The sequence below is a fragment of the Schistocerca cancellata genome, chromosome 1 (genome assembly GCF_023864275.1).
Source record: "Schistocerca cancellata isolate TAMUIC-IGC-003103 chromosome 1, iqSchCanc2.1, whole genome shotgun sequence".
Classification (NCBI taxonomy): Eukaryota; Metazoa; Arthropoda; class Insecta; order Orthoptera; family Acrididae; genus Schistocerca; species Schistocerca cancellata.
The window spans coordinates 556,783,255-556,806,068 of NC_064626.1; the positions used below are offsets into that span (position 1 = coordinate 556,783,255).

The 22,814-nt window shown below is 44.0% G+C and overlaps 1 protein-coding gene across 1 annotated transcript in view; it reads left to right on the forward strand.

Annotated features, from left to right (window-relative positions):
- LOC126190658 (uncharacterized) overlaps positions 1-22,814 on the forward strand; it is a 621,645-nt gene that overhangs the window by 517,501 nt on the left and 81,330 nt on the right. The gene's annotated exons all lie outside the window — the stretch shown is intronic.

Genomic DNA, 22,814 nt, shown 5'->3' on the forward strand with positions numbered 1-22,814 from the left:
CTCATAAGTCCCCTGACAACACCATGTCATTTCTTCCTGCGGGGATATGTTAAACAATGTGTTTACGTTCCCCCCTTACCTCGTAACTTTGATGAACTAAAAACCAGAATATCAGCTGCAGTAGCTTCAGTGACAGAAGACATCTTACGCTCAGTTTGGGATGAATTCGGCTATGGGCTAGATGTCGTCCAAGCAGCCAGTGGAGGACATATTGAACATTTATGATGGATTTTTATAAACTATTGTCAATTACGAGTAATTTAGTATGCAATTTGTTGGTGTTAAGCCCTTCTTCCTAATAAATAATTCTATTTAAAATCGGGCCATTTTTTCTTGAGACACCCTGTATTATGAAGATGCTTCGGGAACTCAATTGCCAATCACTGGAGGGAAGGCGACGTTCTTTCCAACGATCACTGTTGAGAGAATGGAGAGAACCGCCATTTGAGGCTGACTGCAGAACGACTCTACGGTGCCAACGTATATTTCGCATCAAGTTCAAATGGCTCTGAGCACTATGGGGCTTAACTCCTGTGGTCAACAGTCCCCTAGAACTTAGAACTACTTAAACTAAACTAACCTAAGGACATCACACACATCCATGCCCGAGGCAGGATTCGAACCTGCGACTGTAGCGGTCGCGCGGTTCCGGACTGTAGCGCCTAGAACATCTCGTTCACTCCGGCCGGCCTTCGCATAAGGACTATGAAGATAAGATCAGAGAGATTAGTACCTTTACGGAGGCAGATAGTCGTTTCTTCCCTTGTTCTATTTGCGAGTGGGACAGAAACATAAATGACTACTAGTGGTGCAAGTTATGCTCCGCCACCATACGGTGGCTTGGGCTTGCGGAGTATGCATGTAGACGTAGATTTAGATTTAGATGTATATGTAGAGGAATTAAACGTTATTCTGGACAGTTTTTATAGAAGGACATGTCCTATCTCTTGGAGATACGTGTGAACGTTAATCATGTTATCCGAGAAAGTGTCCAACAGACACTTCCTGGTGACGAACGGCGGGCCGCAAAATGAGACGCAGGCCCGTGAGGTGACGCAGGGGGGGCTCACGCCAAATTCCTCACGGCAGCGTGAGTCGCGGCGACAACCATCGCAAGTTGGATCGCAGTTTCAATACGCAGTTTGCTGAGGAACTTTGGCTCTGGCAGAGATGGCGACTACTTCTGCTATGTTAATAGATATAAGTTCAGAATCGGATTCCGATTCTGAGTTTGAGTTCGAAACGGTGTGTCACATCGCTTTAATGAAACAAAAAGCAGAAAAAAGTGCGTACATGAAAAGAAGACTAAGTCATGGGGAATTCGCTTTAACTAAGGAATTTGATGATGAAAAATTCACGAACTATTTTAGATTAAACCGTGATCAATTCCAAGAAGTGCATGGTCTCATCAAGAATGAAATTGATAGACAGGGATCCAACGCTACAAGGCCGATTGGAACCAACGAGAAACTACTGTAGCTGTGTTTTTAAGGCTCAGCTTCGTTTTCAAGTAATCTTCATGGCTTGTATCATACAGAACGTTGCGAACACGTACGGCTTCAATTAGCTTTTCCTCCATTTCGACCTACCAACAGGCAGAACCACCGTGAGCCTCGCAGTAAACTGCGGTCCACAGGGTCACCGAGCGCAGGAACTCCGTCACGTCACGCTGCGCTCTAACGTGCGCAGGACCATTCAGTTATCTGATTCGCAAAAACTCACCGTGAGTCACCCTGCGTCACCTCACGGACCTGCGGCTCATCTTGTGGCCAGCCTTAATGGTGACAGGACAACGATGCCGACAGATGTTTTGTGAAAACCATGTGAGACACTAGTTTTGATGCGAAGTAAAAGAATCTTGCAGTGAGGTAAGCTATTGCTCTCACAAACTAAATGATAGAAAAATTACCTTACAGAACGGAAGACGATGACCGGAAAATTAATTCGTCTGTAGAAATGTAGGTAAAATAACCGTTTTTATGATAGGAAATAGACGATTCTTGATGCCATTAGGATGAGCTCCAAGAATAGTTTAGTAATTGTTGCTTTACTGTGTTTTGTGTTTCATTGGAGAAAATACAAATAAAAAAATAATTTTGTCATTAGAGACGATTCTTTGGACCTTTTAGTTGTCATATAATTATCCTAGCAATTCGGAAAAGTGGCAGATCTCAACAATGGACACCGGAAAAACTGTTTAGTCTGGCCTGTTTTGTTTTTATTAACATCTCCATGACTTTCTGTATCAACATATTTTGCTAATATGTATTTTTATTTATATATACGGCCACTTCAAGAGGAAAAATGTATAAAAAACCATTTCCTGCTGCTCATTAAGATAATTTACTACGAAATGTCTGGACTTGCGCCTAATATCTATGCTACCAGCAACACAAGCGGATGTAATCACATACAGGGTGAGTCGGGAGGAAAGGTACGTGCTTTGAGGGGTGAACTTCATGTGGACATACGACCTATATCGAATGGTTTCAGAGATAAAATACATTTAATGTACATTGTTATTTATTTTCTGTATTATTCAAACATTGCCAGTTTTACACTGTAGCGTAGATGAAGTGGGGACGAAGAACTGGGTGCAGGATACTTACGCCCTATCAAGTCGGTAAACTATCTCAAAGACTACGTAAGCTACAGCGCATTCATGTCGGGGGAGGTTTTCTTTGCGGAAACTATTACTCCTAGAGAAGAAATGTGTAGGAGGTTTTTTGTAGGAAATTTAGTTGAGTTTAATTTTGTACTGCGACAGGTTTTGACTGATTGTTGTTGCTTTCGAGTTAAAAAAAACGTAAAAAGTGTTCTATCTCGGAAACCATTCGGAATAGGACATGCGAGTATGTCCATATGCAGTATCACCCCCCAAACCATGTATCTTCCCTGACTGAATAGTTAGGGAATTTAATTAGTGGCTAGAAAACAGAAAGAAGGGAGGAGGAGAGTAAGGAAGGGTCTTGAGGAGTCGACGTCCAGTCGACAAAGACAGAAAGAAATTGGAGACTTGAGAAGACATCCACACCAGTGACAGTTAGCAGCCGTAAAGTGAATTGACAAAAGAATAATTCTTGTGATCTCGTACAACTGAGTGACGCGTTACATTCTAACATCTGTTGTTACTAACTTATGTCACATTACGCCTAGTCTAACCACAATATGAACGATAAAGAGTTGCAGTTGGTAGAGTTTCAAGGCTTTGTCCATGTTAACGATGTTTAGGACGGTCTGCGGTTGGAAATATTAAATTCATTTCCTTCACATAGTATTACAGAACGCGTCATTGCTTTGGTGGTCTACAGATACGAACCCCTGTCAGTTATAGGTGAACCCTGATATTTCATGTAGATGATGTGGCTTAAGATTCACTATTGCTTCAACAGTTAGTCGTCCGTTTTTCAAATAAGTGCTAACTTAACATTGTGTGTATTACATATGTTACATACTTGTTTTTAGAAGTTCCAGTGTGTGCATAGGTCACAATATGAAGAAAAATAGGTTCAGCTGCACTGAATCACTTCGCACTACTTTTGCTATCCGACATAACGATCGCCCGACATTACGATGCATGCGACTTTCTATGTTCCGCAACAGACAACGCAAGATGTAGTGGTTCAGTAGTATATCTTCTCACTTGATCTTTTTGGGATTGTTCCAGTGATTTTCAGAATTTTTTGTCTTTAAGTTGACACTGGTGCTCAACACAGATGTGCAACAGTCCTTATAGACCGCCGCACGTAACAGGAATTGACGCGGTAAGCTATCCAAGTCCGTAAGGTAGTCTGCAGCGACGTGGCGGAGGTGTGGAGCAGCGCCAGTGGGGCGTGTAACGGGTCCCAGCAACAACGGCGGCAGCAGCAGCAGCAGCAGCTGTTGTAATCGCGGGCGCCACCGCTTCCGATCGCGCGTGCCGGGCTTAGCCCGTCGCTCGTGTGAGAGGCCTGTGGACTCGCATAATGGCGAGGATTAGCGCCGCGCGCTGCAGCAGACTCGCAGTCGCGCCCTCTGGGTTAGCGTAACGTCATGCAGGACAGCGGCACACGTCGGCGCGGACGGCCACAGCCGCTCCACCCACCTGACAACTCCCTGTCCCCCTTGTGCTCTTTTCCTTCGACGGTGAGATACTCTCCAGTAGGGATAACAACGCAGAGTCGAACAGTTAGGAGCTACGCCACTGAGAAGAATGCCAGCGTAGCGTGATGTGGGGAGCGAGAAACATAGCCTCTCCCCTCGCTTCCTTCCGCTCAAAGGTCTGTGCTACTCTCCTTTCCTTAGAAGTACACTTGACATAATCAAGTTTACTTCTAAGCCTGGTTGTGCGTCATTATTTGATGCTTATAGACAACTAGTTTCATTTACTTTTTTTGTGCAGCCCCCACGAGAAAGAGATAAATTCTAGTTAACAGCAGACATTACATCTACATTGTGGGACAAAACAAAACATGTATCGTGAGGAAAAAAGCGGATTTCACTAGCTAGATACACAACATCAGTACTAATAAACTGATGGAGCAGGTACTGATAACCTATACACACAAACAGAAAATACGACCGATATTTTTTCACAAGCATCAGCGCCCTGGGGAGGTGAGATTGTTTAACATACTCTGCGTGACAAAAATGTGAAGTTCACACGAAGGGAAAGGAAACGAAATGAAACTCCGCAGTTTGAGAGGTCGAATTTATAAATAACTTGACAATATAAGACCACTTTCCGTAAGACGTCCCACCATCTCTGACCTGGATGCATGCACCGATTCCGTTGGGAATGGTGTCACAAAGCTGTTATATCCCCTCCTCAGGCAAGCCTTCCGATAACTGTTGTAACTGGTCTTTGATACTGGCAGTGGGACGGAGTAGTTGTGTTAGCTTGTCCCACGCATGTTCCATCATGACGTATCCTACTGGTAAAGGCGATACTTCAGCATCACGCAGACAGTTAACAGATACGCGTGCCTGAATGGATTAGTATTGTCGGTGGACTAGTATTGTCGTGTTGAACAATGGCACCATCATATCGTCATATGAGAGGTAACAAATGAGATCGCCTGATGTCAGTCACGTACCGTTGTGTGGTCGGAGTTCCCTCAATCACTACCATCCGTGACCTGAAGTTATACCCTATAGTGTATCGTGTATTGAAGCGGAGAGGGGCAGCGCCTTCCTTCGACCGCTTCCTGAACGCAACCTAGAGCGGTCTCGGACCTAGACAGGCATCGGTTGAGTTCAGCGATTTATTCACATTTACTCTCCTTAATATCTGTTTATCGCCCAGGTTTTCATATTTGTTGCTACTGTCGCTATAAATGGTTTCGATTCCGGTTGTCACTGTGGCTCCTCCGGTTTTTGAAAATGTCGAAAAGAAATAACACTGAAAATCGTGTTTTCAATGATGAGAGGGGGATTTAGGTTTTTATGTATACAATTTCAGTGAAAAATCCGGACTTTTAATGTGTAAAACGTGCTTAGGTGACAACAAAGGTCGTAATATTGTTTGACATACCGCCTCACTCCACGGAGGAACACACGGGTGTTACTGCCATGGCGAACGATGTGCTTTTTAGTGGATCAGCTCGTGGTCTTGCGGTAGCGTTCTCGCTTCACGCGCACGGGGTCCCGGATTCGATTCCCGACGGGGCCAGGGATTTTCTCTGCCTCGTGATGACTGGGTGTTGTGTGTCTTTCATCATCATTTCATCCCCATCGACACGCAAGTCGCTGAAGTGGCGTCAACTCGAAAGACTTGCACCAGGCGAACGGTCTACCCGACGGGAGGCCCTAGCCACACGACATTTCCAGTGGATCAGTTAAAAATGGAACTAGAAAAGATGCATGAACCATCAGGTCTTACAGAAAAGTGTTTAACGTATGCGGTATGCTCAATATTCGGAAAAGATCAGAAATGCTTCGTTGACGGCATAATCGTGAAAGAATGTGCAATACGTACGGGAAAAGCATTTGGTTAGGACTATATCGTTAATATTTAAGAATACCTGCGTTGTAATATGATGGAGTAAAAAGTCTACTTTTTGATACGGATCACAGCAGGCAACTAAACAATGTAATTACAAACTGTTGGTCTAGAGTACGACTGAACAGATTTCATTCAACAGTTAATTTTTATTCACATAATAATTCACTTCTTTAAGTTGCCTAGAGTGGTCCAATGAAGGCCGTAAAATGTAAATAAATAAATAGAGTACTTTTCTGTGCACGAAGAATTACTTGCTTCAGTTGCATTGCCAGGAAAAATGTTACATTGCTGTAAACAATGAAAAATGTAACGAAATTTACGCACGTAATACGCTGAGGAAACCCATAACTATTTCACCGAAAGCTTATGCAGTTTATTGTCAAAATTTGACGTGGTACATGGAGATAGAATTTTTCACACTGAAAATAATTGGTTCAGTGAAGGAAACAGTTCAGTTCCCTTTTCCCTTAGAATTTTTCAACTTTTTGAATAAAAAGACAAATCGTATACTCTGGAATTTGAAAAGAAACTTAATATTTTACTTTTCTTTTTCATAATTAGCATTTCTAATAAATCTTACACATCACTGAACTGATCTGAAGGTACGTTTGCTTATAGAGAGCTGGTAGTTCTCGCAATCCAGGACGACTGACACACCGTCGCAATTAGCTGGCGCAATTAGCGCCTCGTGTGGAGTATAGCGGGCATCATACTCATTAAATTTGTAGGTCATAGAGGGTGTCGAGGGAGGGGAATTTAGGACACAGGGCTGCCACCTCTGGCAGCAACACTGGCTCTAACACGGCTTCGCACCGGGTTGGACAGGGACTGAATCAGATATGGGTACGTCATTCCGTGCTGCTTCAACTCCATGCCTGTCAACCGCAGTAGTTGAGTGGAGAAATGCCACACTCTCAGCAGTCGTGCCTATTTTAGCACAGTTACGAGGGGCGAATTATGGGTGAATGACGTGCAGAATGACAACTTCAAACATTTATTAATCAAAAACACACATTTGATAAATAAAACATATTTTTTGACATGACGTTTATCTGGCCAAAGATCAGCCCAAAAAAACCCTATTAAATAAAAAAACAACTCGTTAAAATGATTTTAAGAATTAAATAATAAACTGGTATTAAAAGCGATAAAATGATTTAAAGCTCGTCCACAATTTGACAATTAACACAATTTCAATTAGTTAATAAAATAATGTGAAGAAACCAGTTTCAGTGATTCACTGAAAGCAGTAGTGAATTTGTGCAACTGTAAGAGTACAACAATGATGCTGAAATTTACTGAGACGGAGTGCTTCCATGGGCCACAAGGTTCAATGCATAAATTCCGTACGGCGATTACAACAGATTGCACATTAACTCCGGTAATTGGAAAAACAACAAGTATTAGACTTCATCAAACAACGATTACAGTCACAATCTTACCAATTGGGACCTGTAACTGTTTTATTCCACCCGAGCACGCCACCACACTAACAAAGTGACGGAAAAAATGGCAACACTAAAAAGTAATTGATGTAGAATAATGAAGTTTCGGGAATTAATTTGTCTAGGTAACATATTCAAGTAATTAACATTGCAAAATCGCAGGTCAATGTAGGCGCGAGATAAGCCATTGCCAATGTGAAATGCTGATAAATAAATAACCGGTGTAAACACCAGAATGTTGAATGTAAGCGTGGAAGCGTGCATGCAATGTGTCGTACAGGTGCCGGATTCAGTTATGATATGGAATTTCACCCCTGTTGTACCTTGTCGGTCAATAAACGGACGGTTAATGCTGTTTGTGGATGACTCTTGAGTTGTCGTCCGATGATGTCTCATATGTGCGCGACTGGAGACAGATCTGGTGAACGAGCAAGTCAAGACAACTTGTTGACACTATGTGCAGCATGTTGCATTAATACAGCATTATATCGCTGGAAAACACCCCTTGGAACGCTGTTCATAAATGACAGCACGACAATTCGAATCACCAGATTAACGTACAAGTTTGCAGTCAGAGTGCTTGGGTAAGCCACGAGGGTGATCCTGCTGCCTTACGAAACCGCACCTCAGACCACAACTCCAGGTGTAGGGCCAGTGTGTCCAGCAAGCACACAGGTTGGTTGGAGGCCCTCAACTGCCCTCCTCCAAACGAGCACACGGCCTCCACTGGCACTGAGGCAGAAACAGCTTTCATCAGAAAACACAACACACTTCTTCCACCTTGTCGGCTCCGACCTGTCCTTGAAGCAATCCATTTGTAACAGTTCGTTTGGTCACGGTGGTGGTAACTGTTGCTCAAACTGCTGTTGCAGATGCTGTACGATGTGCCACAGCCGTACGCTGAATACGATGGTATTTCCTGTCAATAGTGCCACGTGGCCGTTCGGTTCAAATGGCTCTGAGCACTATGGGACTTAACATCTGAGGCCATCAGTCCCCTAGAACTACTTTAACCTTACTAACCTAAGGACATCACACACACTCATGCCCGAGGCAGGATTCGAACCTGCGTCCCTAGCAGCAGCGCGGTTCCAGACTGAAGCGCCTAGGACCGCTCGGCCACACCGGCCGGCCGTTCGGAGCCCAGTCTCCTGGCGACCGTACATTCTCGTGACCACCGCTGCCAGTAATAATGCACAGTAGCTACATTCCTTCCAAGTCTCTGTGCAATATCGCGGAAGGATATTCTGTTTCTCGTAACATACACGTCCCCGTTCAAACTGGGTGAGCTATTGATTATGGCGTCTTCGTCGCTTTAAGAGGCATTCTTGACTAACATCAACTCACTACTTGTAATCTCAAAGGTAGCTAACGCTCACGACCGTTACGGCGTGTATTTATAGCAAACCTGATTTGCGTCATCAAAGCGGCGCTCCTAACGCCACTATCATGCGACTGGCGGGAAATGTGAATAGACATCTTTCAGGTGGAGAAACACGCCTATCAGATTTCCTTCATGTCGTACAATTCCTTCTTCGTGCTGTAGTTTTTTCCGTCAGTGTACAATGAGCCACAGACACTCGAAATTACTCTTGAAAATACGGCATATTTTCCAAAATGTTCCTCATTTACCCTTATGTACAATAGTTTTATCCTCCCAACCCCCGCCCCCCAAGAAATATAGACCTCGCCTCACAAGCTGCGACATCGTCGCGAAAAAACACAGGGACCCGTATATGTAATAAGTTTCCTTTAATTTCCGTCTATGGTCACAAGTCCTATGGCTGCAGTGTATTAGGACTTTGATTTTATGAGACAGATCTGATGATGATCATTAAAGACCGAAACCGGTAATCTGTTAAACAGAAAAAATTGTGACCATAGACGGAAATTAGAGGAAACTTATAGACCTCGCCGTTCGTGAGGAGGCTTGCATGCCTCAGCGATACAGATAGCCACACCGTAGGTGCAACCACAACGGAGGAGTATCTGTTGAGAGGCCAGATAAACGTGTGGTTCCTGAAGAGGGGCAGCAGTCTTTTCAGTAACTGCGGAGGCAACAGTCTGGATGATTGACTGATCTGGCCTTGTAACATTAACCAAACCGGCCTTGCTCAACTGATACTGCGAACGACTGAAAGCAAGGGGGAAACTACAGCCATAATTTTTCCGAGGGCCTGCAGCTTTACTGTGTGGTTAAATTATGATGACGTTCTCTTGGGTAAAATATTCCGGAGGTAAAATAGTCCCGCATTCTGATCTCTGGGCGGGGACTATTCAGGAAGACGCGTTATCAGGAGAAAGAAAACTGGCTTTTTAGGGATCCGAGCGTGGAATGTCAAATCCCTTAATCGGGCAGGTACGTTAGAAACTTTAAAAAGGGAAATGGATAGGTTAAAGTTAGATATAGTAGGAATTAGTGAAGTTCGGTCGCAGAAGAAACACGACTTCTGTTCAGGTGAATACAAGGATATAAATACAAAATCAAATTTCGCTAATGCAGGAGTAGGTTTAGGAAAGAATCAAAAAATAGGAATGCCAATAAGCTACTACGAACAACACAGTTTAGCCAAGATAGATACGAATCCCACGCCTACTACAGAAGTACAAGTTTATATGCCAACTAGCTCCACAGATGATGAAGATAATGAAGAAATGTATGATGCGATAAAAGAAATTATTCAGATAGTTAAGGGAGACGAAAATTTGTCATGGGGGACTGGAATTCATTAGTTGGGAAAGGAAGAGAAGGAAAAGTAGTAGATGAATATGGCCTCGAGGTAAGGAATAAAAGAGTAAACCGCCTGGTAGAATATTGCGCAAAGCATAACTTAACCATAGCTAATACTCGGTTTAATAATCATTAAAGAAGGTTATATTCGTGAAAGAGGCTTGGAGACACGCGAAAATTTCAGGTAGATTACATAATGGTAAGACAGATTTAGGAACCAGGTTTTAAATTGTAAGACATTTCCAGGGCCTGATATGGAATCTGATCACAATTTATTGGTTATTAACTGTAGATTAAAATTGAAGAAACTGCAAAAAGATGGGAATTTAAGGAAATTGGACCTGGATATACTGAAAGAACCACAAGTTGTAGAGATTTTCAGACAGAGCATCAAGGAACGATTGACAATAAAGGGGTAAAGAAATACCATAGAAGAAGAATGGGTAGCTTCGAGAGATGAAACAGTGAAAGCAGCAGAGGATCAGGTTCAAATGGTTCAATTGGCTCTGAGCACTATGGGACTTAACATCTGAGGTCTTCAGTCCCCTAGAACTTAGAACTACTTGAACCTAACTAACCTAAGGACAACACACACATCCGTGCCCGAGGCAGAATTCGAACCTGTGACCGTAGCAGCAGCGTGGTTCCGGTCTGAAGCGCCTAGAGCCGCTCGGCCACAACGGCTGGCGAGGATCAAGTATATAACAAGACAAGGGCTCGTAGAAATCGTTGGGTAACAGAAGAGATATAGAATTTAATTGATGAAAGGAGAAAATGAAGGAGGCGAAAAGGAATAAAAAGTCTCAAAAATGAGATCGACAGAAAGTGCAAAATGGCTAAGCAGGGATGGCTAGAGGACAAATGTAAGGATGCAGAGGGAAAATCACTAGGGGTAAGATGGATACTGCCTACAGGAAAATTAAAGAGACCTTTTGAGAAAAGAGAAGCACCTGTATGAATATCAAGAGCGCAGATGGAAAACCAGTCCTAAGGAAAGAAGGGAAAGTAGAAGGAATATATAGAGGGTATATACAAGGGCGATGTACTTGAGGACAATATTATTGAAATGGAACAGACGTAGATGATGATGAAAGGGAGATATGATACTGCGTGAAGAGTTTGACAGAGCACTGAAAGACCTAACTCAAAAAAAGGGCCCAGGAGTAGACAACATTCCATTAGAACTACTGATAGCCTTTGGAAAGCCAGCCATGACGAAACTCTACCATCTGGTGAGCAAGACGTATGACACACGTAAAATACCCTCAGATATCGAGAAGAATTTAACTATCAGTTTAATAGGTCATGGCTGCAGAATACTAACACGAATTCTTTACAGGTGAATGAAAAATCTGGTAGAAGCCGACCTCGGCGAAGATCAGTTTGGATTCCGTAGGACTGTTGGAACACGCGAGGCAATACTGACCCTACAACTTATCTTTGAGGATATATCAACGAAGGGAAACCTACGTTTCTAGTATTTGTAGACTTAGAGAAAGCTTTTGACAATGTTGGCTGGAATAATCTCTTTCACATTATGAAGGTGGCAGGAGTAAAATAAAGGGAGTGAAAGACTGTTTACAATTTGTACAGAAACGAGATGGCAGTTATAAGAGTCGAGGGGCATGAAAGGGAAGCAGTGATTGAAAAGGGAGCTAGACAGGTTTGTAGACTATCCCAGATGTTATACAATCTGTATATTGAGCAAGGAAACGAAAGAGAAATTTAAATTTGGAGTAGGAATTAAAATCGAGGGAGGAGAAATAAAAACTTTGAGGCTTGCGGATGACATTGTAATTCTGTCAGATAGAGCAAAGGACCTGAAAGAGCAGCTGAACGGAATGGACAGTGTCTTGATAGGAGGATGAATCAACAAAAGCAAAACGAGGATAATCGAATGTAGGCGAAATAAATCAGCTGTCGCTGAGAGAATTAGATTAGGAAATGAGACACTTGAAGTAGCAGATGAGTTTTGCTATCTGAGAAGCAAAATAACTGATGAAGGTCGAAGCAGAGAGGATATAAAATGTAGACTGGCTCTGGTAAGGAAAGCGTTTCTGAAGAAGCAAAATCTGTTAACATCAAGTATAGATTTACATGTCAGGAAGTCTTTTCTGAAAGTATCTGTGCGGAAGTGAAACATGAACGATAAACAGTTTATACACAAAGAGAATAGAAACTTTCTAAATGTGTTTCTACAGACGAATGTTGAAGATTAGATGAGTACATCAAGTAACTAATGAGGAGGTACTGAACAGTATTGGGGAGAAGAGGAATTTGTAGCACAACCCGACTAGAACAAGGGATCGGTTGGCAGGACACGTTCTGAGACATCAAGGGATCACCAATTTAGTTCTGGAGGGAAGGATTGAGGGAGATCAAGAGATGAATATTCTAAGCAAATTCAGAAGGATGTAACCTGCAGTAATTACTGGATGATGAAGAGGTTTGTACAGGATAGAGTAGCATGGAGAGCTACATCAAACCAGTCTCTGGACTGAAACTTCCTGGCAGATTAAAACTGTGTGCCCGACCGAGACTCGAACTCGGGACCTTTGCCTTTCGCGGGCAAGTGCTCTACCAACTGAGCTACCGAAGCACGACTCACGCCCGGTACTCACAGCTTTACTTCTGCCAGGACCTCGTCTCCTACCTTCCAAACTTTACAGAAGCTCTTCTGGCAGAAGTAAAGCTGTGAGTACCGGGCGTGAGTCGTGCTTCGGTAGCTCAGTTGGTAGAGCACTTGCCCGCGAAAGGCAAAGGTCCCGAGTTCGAGTCTCGGTCGGGCACACAGTTTTAATCTGCCAGGAAGTTTCATATCAGCGCACACTCCGCTGCAGAATGAAAATCTCATTCTGGCAGTCTCTGGACTGAACACCACCACAACAATAAAAAGCCGCTGCGTGTTAAGATAAATAAACTTTTATAAATTGTTGGAAGATGATATATATTGGTGAAGTATCACTGCATCCACTACCCCTGCATAGCCGACCCTGATACATAGTTAAGTTTTTTTGTTACCGGCTCCACAGGTGGCAGCACGGTAAGGACGATACGCTTGGAATAGTTCACTGTCCCGCATTCAGGAGACGAGTGGTGCCTGCTATTTGCATTTCCGCCAACGGCAGCTAACGTCACATTCACTGACAAACCAAAGAAAAGGAGGTAACGCGCGCATGCCCTGGGTCCAAATACTTATCTGCTGCTGGTACATTTGTAATACACTAGTGTCCAAAATTTTGATAGGTTACGTTTATTTTGCACAAAACAGCATAAACAGGTGGTGGTAATCTAGAAACAATGCAAAGAATACATAAAGTAAACAACTGCAACATGCATAAAGGTAGACAAAACAATTTCTTCGTTTTTTTCCAACTTAACGGGTTTGCACACAAATTCCGACTACTGGTTAATGTGCTGAGTATAGGATGTGACCACCTCTGACAGCAATACGGCCCTGGCAACGATGGGGCATGCTGTGAGTGATATCATCAGTCTCATGTTGGGACAATAACGCCCTTCTTCCTGCAGAACTGCTCGCAGTCTTGGAGAGTGGTTGGTGGGTGCTGACGTGACGGAAACCTTCTCCCCAGTGCATCCCGGACATGCTCTGTGAATTCAAATCCGGAGAGCGAGCAGGCCACGCCGTGCGTGCAATATTTTCCGTTTCCAAGATAACATCAACCATTAGTGCTCTATGAGGTCGGGCATTATAGTCTATCAATACGAAGTCTGGTCCCACAGCACTTCGCAACAACTGCACTTGAGGTCGCAAGCTGTCGTCATGATACGTGACAGCAGTTAAATCTTGCCAATTCACCCGCACACTTTCAAGAAGAGGTGTTAGAATGGTCAATATAATCCCTGCCCACACCATTAGGGCTCTTTTTCGATTCGGTTCTTTCCACAATGTTTACGTCCTGAAATCGTGTTCCACGTTCCCTCCAGATGCTTATCCATCTAGAATCAATCTACAGACAAAATCGGGCCTCATCTGTGAAAACAACATTGGCACACTGTTCGACCGTCTAGTTGGCATGTTGATGACTCCACTCTAGACGTTCCCTTTCGTGTAGACACGTCAGAGGTAGACATACAGCAGGTCTCTAACAATAAAGGCCACTCTACTGAACCCTTCTGCACACTGTTTGTCTCGATACAGCACGTTCATTGGATGCTGCGAGTTCACATGCCAGTTGCCGTGCAGTACTAAGGCGGTACTGTCGTGCCCTTACAGCCAAATAACAGTCCTCTCTTCTGAAGTCACGGATATTCGACCCAGCACTGGTCTTCGTGATACAGTTTCGGTCTCTACACACTGACGCCACATCCGAGGAACAGCAGGACGATTCACATTAAACCATCAAGCCAAATCAGTTTGCGACTGTCCTGCTTTCTCTTTTTTTTAAGTCTCTTCACCGCAGAGAGTCTGGTAGGCATCTTCTCTGTGCCTTACTGCACCGTCTGTGACTGTGTATACAGCGATTGTGAATGTGGGCCTATCCGATAAACACGACCTCATGTCATAGGTGCCCTGATGTCATCGTTGGCATGGTTGTTAGTTGACCGGTATGCTATCTTCGCTGCAGAACGCGATTGTACAGACATCTGGTTGACATTTTATATGATTATATCGTGAGTTAGGCACAGGACGGGGAAAATAGCGGTTTGTTTCTTTCAGTTTAGATACTAGTGTATAAGTGTATCCCTGTCTCAAGAAACGTTTCGTTTGCTGAAACAGTAGTAGCAGTGTGATGAAAGTTTTCAAACGGAGATAATGGTACTACTATGTGCGGTTGTGCTGAAATGCTGATCATTTGCATAACTGAGCATGTAGTACGGTTCATGTCAATTTGACTTTTGCTGCATATAGTCCTGTCGGTGCTGCAACTTTAACGAGCAGCAGTGTACATAGAAAAGACGAACTCGCAATACTTATTTCGAAGTTTATTTCTGTCTGCAGACACTCGATGCTCGCAGCCGATCGGCACGCTTCTCCCGGTCCCTCGGGCGGTTTGGCCAGAGCGGCTGTCGAGGTATTTTCCTGCTCTGTCTCCGGGGAACGAGCAGTAATCCCACTCATCCCATCCCTTGATTGCAGCCTTCTGCGCCCCAGCCGGTTCCCAGACGAGCCCTTTTTTTCTCTGTTCACTCTTTCTCATCAATCCCCGCAGTTCTGGTTTGCCACCTAGATCATTTCTCTAAAGAATCAACTCGCCGCAATAACCTCTTAGCATGTTCGTTCGAGTGCTATTTAGAGGGCAGTTCTATGGAAGCTGCATTCAAATAGAACGGTACGTTTATATCATTCATTCCGCCTTCTTATATATTCGCCATGAAAATTCGAAGACTTACGGACGTCACAGGCCGCAGACGCCGTGGGTTTAACGGCGGCAGTAACTTCAACACTTCAGTAACGACCACGCGAACTGAGGAAATGGCAGTTAACTGGTCGCACAGCAGGCAGAAGTATGTTCTCTTTTGGCAGCCAACAGGCTCAACGCAAATTGAGACGCGTATAGCACGTGTGACGTGACACGACACTACAGCGCGACGCGCACGTTCCGCACACGTTGCTCTGGTCCAACGCAATTGCGACGCGTACACATACTTCGCACGCGCCGATAGGCAACGCTCTTCGCTGACAGAACCAAAGTGCGCGCACCCTGTTACCTTTCTCAAACGATTCTACAGAAACTATTCACTGAAAATATTCGATTTTTGCCTTATTTGTAGCGTTATATGTCAGCTTCGTGGTGAAGTGCCCATCTCGGTAATGGTCATGCTTATTGTGATATACACATTTTAGTAAGACACTACGCAAAACTCAAAAAGTATGCAATGAAAAATAGGGATTGCTATGATTTTGCTTATTACACCATATGTTGCTGCGTATTAAATTTAGCTAACATACTAAATTTTTATTTACACTTGGGAGGAGGTCTGTATCTCCGATCTCGAGAAAATGGATCCTATGTAGCGCGCTCACTTCCGATCTCACGCCCACGGGAATGAAATATTCTTGTATCCCTTCTATCTTCTAAACCGCTCCAGACATAGAAACGGGATTGTGGCGAATGATGGCACACAAAGAGGAGAGTACTTTGCCATGTCGTAAACACACTGAACTTTTATCAATGACGATAGATCAGAAGTTGTACTTCCTATTTTATTTTTTTCGTTCCACTGACTGTAATTCTTTAAGAGTTATCGGCAGCTAGTGAGACAAGAGTTTACTAGTATGAAAATAAACATGAAATTTCTTCTTTTATGTTACCACAAACCGACACAATGAAGTTTTTAGTAAGCTATTGAGCTCTCTGGTCACCATTTACTTGCTTAATGAGACACTGTTTCAGAATTCTGTCACAATAGCTGCTCCAAAAATGAGTTTGTGCACTTTATATTGTGTTTTGGCAAAACAAGTACTCTCAAACTTGTCGACAAGAGAAATGTGGTCGTCACTCGTAAATGGTGATGCTTCTTCGAATAAGAAAAGGTTAACAATTCTCACAAAAATAAATCGCCAATTCTCTTGGAATTTTCGTTGAATCCCAAGCCCATCGTATTTTTAACACTGAGTGACTGGAATGGAAACTTACCAAAGGATTTTATTCCTTTTCTTCGTCTGAGCAGTATCAAAGTAATGACGAGCGTACCTTTCAGATGGAATGACATGCACATGCCTGATGGTTACTCACCTACGCCTTGCCAATCTGACATGCATGATTCGCGATTGAAATAGTTGTTATTGATAAAAGTAAACAATTTATACGTGGTACAACACAATGGTAAGTGTGTCGTCAGCAGCTGAGAATAATGCGCGCGACAGGAATGCGGAAGCTACCCAAGCGTGCTTTGTGAGAGGAAGAGTTCACATTGTCATCAAAGATCATCTGCCTTTGTCAGCAATACATTTCAACAAAATGAATATATCAAATCACCACACTCTTTCAGGATATTCACACTTTTGGAATAATACCGACCACTGCTTCATTTGTGTAGACCGTTGTGTAATTAGTTTATTAATGCTGACAGCGTGTATGCAACCACTGAAATGCTTTTTCTCATAACGACGAGCAGATTAAAAAATCGTTATTCGTGAGGTGTTCTCGACTGTTTCTAGCTTATAGTGGTAATGTGATATCCACATGTACGAAGTATAATGTCTATTATTAGCCCCATATCCACATAATGATAGTGAAACTTATGTATTTCATATTTCAGACGCTTTTTACAAGCAGCACAAAGGGGTCTACCTGTGGAAATTAAACCTTTACGACTTTTTGAAACAGATCGTGGAGATACGTCAGCATAACAGGCAGCAAGTAGATAACCTTGTTTTACTTTTCTGCCTTGCTTCTAGATCACAATATTTTATAATATTCCTTACTTCCTTGTTCACTACTCTCACTATGAATCGTCTGTCCCCTCTTACGATATGAAACATAGTGGAGGCAGAAGATATACTTCCAATTGCTAATGGCTCACTAGTTATTGAACTGTACACTGCTCTTGCAAAAGAATAAACAACCCAAAAAAGTATACAGATATATGTAACTGCAATAATTACTGGTGTTCATCCAAGGAAGTCATGTAGGCACCTTTCAAGGAGTTAGGTATTTTAGCTGCACCATCAGAGTACATGTATTCGCTAATGACATTCGTTACAAATAATCCATCTCTTATTCGCGAAGAGCAGTGATGTTTATACGCACAACACTAGAGGGAAAAGTGACCTTTCCTATCCGTTACTGAAGCTGCCAGTTGCTCAAAAAGGAGTACATTATTTAGCAACAAAAATCTTTGATCATTTGTCCAACTACATAAAGTGTCTGGCAGGTAGCAGATCAAGTTTTTAATCTAGCTTAAAATCATTTCTTTTGGACAACTCCTACTCCATGGACGAGTTTCTGTTTCAGAAATGCAAAAAAAAGATTGTACCTCTAAATGTAGTTGCATGTGTAGAACTAAAAATTTAGAAATATTAATATTAGCACTATTCATGTATGTATATATATTTTCCAGTCTGACCTGTTCCACATCATACCGATAAAATAATCGTGAAAATGATCTACCGAACATGACATAACTAAAACTAAAAGCTATGAACTAACGAAAAGATATGGAGCGCTTAAACGGCGAAAAACGAAACACTACCGAACGACAATGAAACTCAGTATACCGTAAGGCTGATTTTTCGGATGGGCAATACTTCCGCTGCCCATATGCGCCATGCCGAAGTGAGCATATGGCACGACTACATCCCGCTCCCCGCCTCACCCCTCCCGCAGTGCTCGCGTGGCGCGCGGCGCGAGAAACTGTGCCGCAACCACAACGCCGCGCGCCTTGGCGCAGGCGCGTGTCGCGTCGTGCCGCAATTTGCGTGGTCCCACCGTCTTCCTACCGCTGCTGCCACTGGTCTCTGAGTACATCTGTCCTCTTTCCTGGACTGGTGAATTCGTCGTCTCTCTCCGTTGTCAGACTCAGATAGACTCAGAAACATTTCCTATGAATACCTGTGATTATTAAAGACCCTAAGAGGTTTCGACCCACGTAAAATCAGTAAGCGATTCGAAGTCAACTATCAGTCAGTCAGTCAGTGAGTGACCGTACTGACACCGAAAACAAAGATAATAGAAAGAAGGCCGAAATGTGAATTCGGTCTTTAACGAAATTGTTTTAGCGCGGAAGATCGTAGTACGGTCCCTCGTTTCAATCACAGTGCGGATGCCGAAGTGGCAGATGTTGAGATAACCGATCGCAGAATAGATAGTTACAATAGCTTAGTAGTGGAAAGGTACCAGGATCAGACGAAATACCTGCACGATTTTACAGTAGTTATGTGCAAGAACTTGCTTCTCTTCTAGAATTAGTTTATCGTAGTTCTCAGGAGCAACTAAGGCTACCTAGCGACTGGAAAAAAGTGCACTCGTGGAAAAAGAAGGCCACAACCCTAGCCCTAGATAATTGACGTCAATCTGTTGTAGAATATTGCTCAATAATTATGACGTTTTTGGAGAACGAAAAAAAAAAAATAAAAATCAACATGGATTCCTCAAAATCAGCTCGCTCTGTTCCTCAATAAGATACACAGCGCCGTAGGCGATGACGCTCAGGTTAATGCCGTGGTCCTTGACTTCAGGAACGCATTGCACACAGTCCTGCTCTGCAATTTAGAGAAAGAAAAAAAACTGCTAGCTTACCGAGTATCTGACCAGATACACGACTGGATTCAAGACTTCCTTGCAGATAGAACTCAACGCTTCGCTCTTAACGGAACAAATTGGCAAGACGTAAAAGTAATTTCCGGAGTACCCCAAGAAAGTGTGGTAGGACCGTTACTGTTTACATTGTATGCAAATGATCTGGCAGAAAGTGTCAGAACTCTCTGAGGCTGTTCGCAGATGATACGATTGTCTATACGAAAGTAGCAACGCCAGAAGACAGTATCATTTGCAGACTGACCTACATAGGATTCATGAATAGTGCACCGTTTGGTAATTGACCTTGAACGTAAATACACAAATCAAAAAAAGTTTTGCATCACCTCGGTTCCGAGAGATTCGGAACCTGTACAGAAAATTCGAATAGAGATCAACATAAACATCATTTCCGGCCTTTTTATTGCTCATGAAAACCACACATTGCGTGTTGTACAACCATACAGCGAGACCTTCAGAGGTGGTGGTCCACATTGCTGTACATACTGGTACCTCTAATACCCTGTAGCACGTTATGTTGCATTGATGCATGCCTGTATTCGTCGTGGCATAGTATCCACAAGTTCATCAAGGCACTGTTGGTCAAGATTGTCCCACTCCTCAAGGGTGATTCGGCGTCGATCCCTCAGAGTGGTTCATAAACAGCCCTTCTCAATCTACCTCAGGCACGTTCCATAGTGTTCATGTCGGAAGAACATGCTGGCCACTCTAGCCGAACGATGTCGTTTTCGCGAAGGAAGTCATTCACAAGTGAATTGTCTTCCATGAAGACGAACGCCTCGCCAATACGCTGCCGATATGGTTCCACTACCGGTCGGAGGATGGCATTCACGTATCGTACAGCCTTTATGGTGACTTCCATGACCACCAGCGGCGAACGTCGGCCCCACATAATGCCACTCCTAAACAGCAGGGAACCTCCACTTTGCTGCACTCTATGGACAGTGTATCTAAGGCATTCGGACTGACAGGGTTGCCTCCAAACACGTCTCCGATGATTGTCCGATTGAAGGCATATGGGACACTCATCGGTGAAGAGAACGTGATGCGAATCCTGAGCGGTCGATATGGCATTTTCTTAGGCCCATCTGTACCGCGACGCATGGTGTCGTAGTTGCAAAGATGGACCTCGCCATGGACGTCGGGAGTGAAGCTGTGCATCATGCAGCCAATTGTGCACAGTTTGAGTCGTAACACGAGGTCCTGTGGCTGCACCAAAAGCATTATTCAACACGGTCACGTGGTTGTCAGTGTTCCTCCGAGCCATAATCCGTAGGTAACGGTCATCCACTGCAGTAATAGCTCTTGGGCAGCCTGAGCGAGGCATGTCATCGACAGTTCCTGTCTCTCGTATCTCCTCCATGTCCACATCGCTTTGGTTTACTCAGAGACGCCTGTACACATCCCTTGTTGGGAGCCCTTCCTGGCACAAAGTAACAATGCGGACGCGATCGAACCGCGGTATTGACCGTCTAGGCATGGTTGAACTACGAACAATGCGAGCCGTGTACCTCATGTTTGGTGGAATGACTGGAACTGATCGGCTGTTTTTTCGGAGTTCTGGGAACCAGGGCGATGCCAAACTTTTTTTGATGTGTGTAGAACAACGGCTCCCGCCCACCTGGTTGTAGATCATCCTCCACGGCTGACTCAGAGAGGGATCGTCGCTTAGTAAACGCTTAGAAGCGAACAGACAGTTGTTGTAATTTGAATTTTCCATCTAGTTTGAAGTTTGCCTACGATTATTTGCTTTTTTTGTGTTACAGTGTTGCAGACTTCATTATTCAACAAGTCACAGAAATAAGTAAACCTTTTTAACTCATTCGGGTGTTCTTGTTACTAATATGCTGGAGTGTTGTAGAACCTTCGTTCTCCTATCCTATTACCTGACCTGGGGCATAGCTGTGTGATAGTGATAGGTAAAAATTGTCCTAGCAACATACTGCACCAGAAGCCGTTTCCAGAATTCAGAAACTCGGCCTACCGTAACAGCAATGGCAACAGGCCTCCGCTGCAGTAGCGACAACTCATTTAGAAAACTGGCGACGAGGGTTTACAAACCTGGCGACGAGTGTTCAGCAAACTAGCGAGGAGAGTCCAACGAACTGGCGAATCGCATCTTTGCGCCTGTGGTGTTTTTGCCCTGGCTGTGTTTTGCTCGGACGACGTAGCACTATGTCCTATGGGGATGAAACTATCTTCCAAAACCTCCACGTACCGTTCCGTAGTCGCAGTGCCATCAAGGAATGTCGCACCGATTATTCTGTGACTGGACGTTGCACACCACACAGTGACCCGTTGAGGTTGAAGAGACTTCTCGACTGAAATGTCCGCAGCTCGTGGTCTAGGGCGCCGGCACGGTAGCTCAGCGTGTTTGGTCAGAGAGCTAGTTGGTCTCTGTAATAAAAAAACTGAGTGAAGGGATCAACAAGGAACTTCAACGGATGTTATGTGACTTCCGCTACGACCAATTAAAACGAAGGGTAACAAAAAAAAAAAAAAAAGGGCGCGCGCTACTGTCTCTGGATCACGGGGTCCCGGGTTCGATTCCTGAGCGTGTTGGGGATTGTGTGTTTATGTTGTCTTCATTTCATCATCATCATCATCATCATCATCATCATCATCATTTGTGAGAGTGACTAGATTGGTTTGTGAAAAGAAAATGGATTGTGTAAAAAATGGGACTTTCTACGGACGCTGATGACCGCGCAGTTGAGGCCCAAAAAACCAAACATCATAAACGAACGTGAAATGCTGATTCTCAGTCGCCCAAATGCGCAAATTTAGACGAACCCACCCAAATGAAAGTGACCGACAACAAAAACAACGACAATTCTCATCATGTCCCACGCCCAACGGTGCAGTTTCAACGTCCTGCCGCAAACCGCTCAGAAGTTATGAGGATTTTATTTCATATAATTCAATAATTGACACCCTGTAGATACGTGCGTTCATCCACTGAGGTTGTGTGTTTGTTATGACAGGTCCTGTGACGATGTAACATTAACACAGTGCCCATCACTATAAAAAAATGAAGAGTTTAATAAAATCCCCAGTGTAGTCTTATTTAGATTCAGAATTGTAGTCCACCGAAACAAGTTTTGCTATTAGCGCTCCCCGCTGCGCACCGGACGACACGCTTGTTATGAACTTTGGACGCTGCCATTCCGGCGGAGCTGCAGTCAGCAGCGCTAGAGGTGGACGCATTGTGTGTCGCTCCGTGTCGCCGGCGGCCCCTGTACTGCTGCCGGCTCAATCTCGGCCAACGGCGGACGCTGGTGATGCGATGCGATGCGCCGTGACGTGAATTCCCCGTCACCGTTCCCAGCCCTGGGGCAGCGGGCGCCCTTTTACCCTGGTCCGCGATATCCGCTGGCGAGCAGACGGTCTGCCCCGCTACACAAGAGCCCGCATTCCAGACCTCCGCGCAC